Source organism: Chinchilla lanigera, unplaced genomic scaffold, assembly GCF_000276665.1.
Source record: "Chinchilla lanigera isolate Chin_1 unplaced genomic scaffold, ChiLan1.0 scaffold00019, whole genome shotgun sequence".
NCBI classification, from domain to species: Eukaryota; Metazoa; Chordata; class Mammalia; order Rodentia; family Chinchillidae; genus Chinchilla; species Chinchilla lanigera.
Window position 1 is genome coordinate 21,036,970 of NW_004955420.1, and position 3,091 is coordinate 21,040,060.

Here is a 3,091-nt window from a genome sequence, read left to right on the forward strand (position 1 = left end):
AGGTGCTTATGCCACTGAGCTATATCCCCAGCCCCTTGTATTTAATATTCCCTGTTTGGGGACAGGTATGTTGTTTCCAGTTATTTGTTCTTATGGGTGAGACTACGGTAGCTATCCTTATAAATCACTGATTATTTTTTGGGAACCACTGGATCAGTTGGTAGAATTCTACAGCATTCTGAGCTTTTTGGTTGCTTTGATAGTACAGAGCACTATGGGTGCTTGTGTTTTTGTTTTTGTTTTACAAGAAGAGTCAGTTTTTATCAGACATTTACTATACCTATTTTGATTTTCTTTTTTAAAAAATGGACATGTTTTAGAGCAGGTCAGGTTCATGGCAAAAGTGAATGAAGAGGACAGAGAGTTCCTCTGTCCTTCCCACTTCCTGCCCCCACCTACAGCCTCCCCCACTGCAAACATTTGAACCCAGAGAGGCAAACTGGCCACAGCCAATGAACTTGCAATCACATGTCATCACTGAAAGTCCACGATTTCATTAGGGTTCACTCTTCAGTCACCAGAGTACATCCTGTGGATTTGGGCAAATATGTAATGACATACACGCCTCCACCAACACAGTGGCAGTTAAAATCATCTCCATTCCACCTATTCATCCCACCCTCCTTTCTAGCCTCTGGCCACCACTGACCTTTTTTTATTACCTTTATAGTTTTGTTGCCAATTAGCCTAAGGTTCTTTTGTTCGGTTCAGATGTTCCAGGAAGTGTGAGGGTGCACAAGGGTCAGCATTGCTTGAGGAGGCTAAGTGAATGTGAATAGAAACCTTCCTCTGAATTTTGAACAGGGAGGTCCTTGGGCAATGCCCATCTATTGGACTCTGGGAAAGAGAATTCATTTCACAGCAAGCTGATGAGTGAACAGGGGGTAAGGAAGAGGCAAGCATGGCAACAACCTACTTTCTGAAAAATTTAGCGAGGGGAAGGGAAAGGACATGGTAGTTAGAGGAGACACAAAGACTAAGGTCCCTCCCCACCCTTTTTTCAGTGCAGGACAGTGGTACAGAATCCCTTTGGAGAAAGCCCCAACTTGGGGCTTATGATGGTCTTTCTCTGTTTGGGCCCAGGTTGGCCTTTGTTCGAGTTTTTATGCCTGGTCCTATATCACAGGCTGACTTCTGGGATCAATGAACCCAGGGTCCCTTGCTGGCCGGTTTACTTTTGGGTTCAAAGGGCCAACAGGAGGAAAACACTAGAAGGCGTGGGGGGGGTATCTTAGTTAATTTTCTCATTGCTGAAACAAAATACCCAACACCTAAATTTAAAGGAGGAAAGGTTTACTTAGCTCACAGTCTGTGGAGGTTTCAGTCTGTAATTGGCTGGCTCCAAGGCAGAGTGACTTAACAGGTGGGCTTTGCAGAGGAGAAACAGTTCATGGCAGGAAGAAGGCAGCAAAAGCAGCAAGCAGCAAGCTTTGACAGCAGCAAACAACAGCAGCAGCCCTCTTTCTGTCCCTTGTATTTATCCAGGCTGTTCACCCTTAGGGCGAGTAGCACTCTCACTCAAAGGGGGAACCCTTAATCCTACCATCACATCCTTTATCCTAGTATCACACACGCTAGATCCAGCCACCTCGAAAAAGCCCCACCTATAGATATAGGACCTCCAGATTATACAGAGGAAATTAAATGTATCCTCCAACCTGCTAGATATCCAATACAAGTTTGCGCTCTCCAAAGTCAAGAAATAAATTTTAAGGAACAATGGAGGTTAAGAGCCTGAAAATTTATTGAGAGAGACAGCTCCTGAGAGGCAGACCAAGTGGGTTGCCGAGGCCCCCACTTCACAGAGGAAGTTTTATAGAGCAAAATCACGAGGTGAGTACAACGTGGGCTAAAGCTATGATCAACCAGTAAGATAAGTATAGCTACTTAGGTAATATTGATCCAACGGGGAAGCAGGTCACATAGCAACTGTGTATGTGGAAAGAACACAGAACTTTTCAGGAAGGGATGGGTCTGGGGGTCCTGGTCACCCACTGAGGTGACCGATGTCTATCTAGACTTTATTGGACCAGGTGTTACCACATATCTTATCCCTTGTGAAAGCATGTAGGCCTAATCATTTTGCCTTTGTCTTGAGGCCTGGCGTCCAACCAATGCACCCTCAGCCACAGTTGTACTTTTTTTTTTTTGTCGTTTTGAGACAGGTCTCACTAATGCAGTTCAGGCTGGCCTTGAGCTCACTTTGTAGCCCAGGCTGGTCTTGAACTTGTAACAGTCCTCCTGCCTCAGCCTCCCAAGTGCTGGGATTACAGGCGTGTGCCACCACGGCCAACCTGTAATGTGTTTTAATCTTTTGTATTGAGTCTCTCTAAGGCCTAGCCCTGTCCAACTGCCTATAATATTTCTACCTAACTCAGCTATCTATTATACTGTAACTACATGAGACTTGCATGGGACATCTAGATACAAGCCATAACAATGCAGAGGGCAGGTGTTTGTCCAGAGCTCCTTCCCACACCTGCATCTTGCCACCCAAGTGTCTCCTGCCCTTTCCCTCAGCTCCAGCTCCAGCTCCCACAGGGCATAGGAAGCCAACACTTCTTCCCCAGCATGCCGTGGAAAAGGCTCCAGCTGCTGCCATTCTCCAGGCGCCTAGCACCCCTTGCTTCCCCTCATCTGACCTATAAGGTCTCACTAAAGGGCCTTCACTCATGCCTATAGAGTTGGATCATCTAAGTGCCGCCTGCTTCCCACCAGGCCCTCACTGGAACTGAGTATAAGAACTGACACAATGCCCCACAAATCATCAATGTGTGGCAGGTAAGAGTAATGGAGTGTTGGCGTTGTCTCCTCCTATGTAAGTTATGCAAGGTTGATGTGCTTTTCCTACAACTGAGCAGGATGGAGCCCAGTCCTTACATCTGCAAATTCTGTCAAAACATCAAAGTCCTAATGTGTGTGTATGTGTGTGTGTACACATAGGTGTGCTTGTATATATACTTCCAGTTGAGCGGAAATTTACCCTCTGATTATTTTAAAAAATATTTTCTTCAGTGAAGCCTGTAGGAATTAAACCCAGGGCCTTCACACTGATCTACATCCCCAGCTCTTTTTCTTTTTTTTTTTTTTT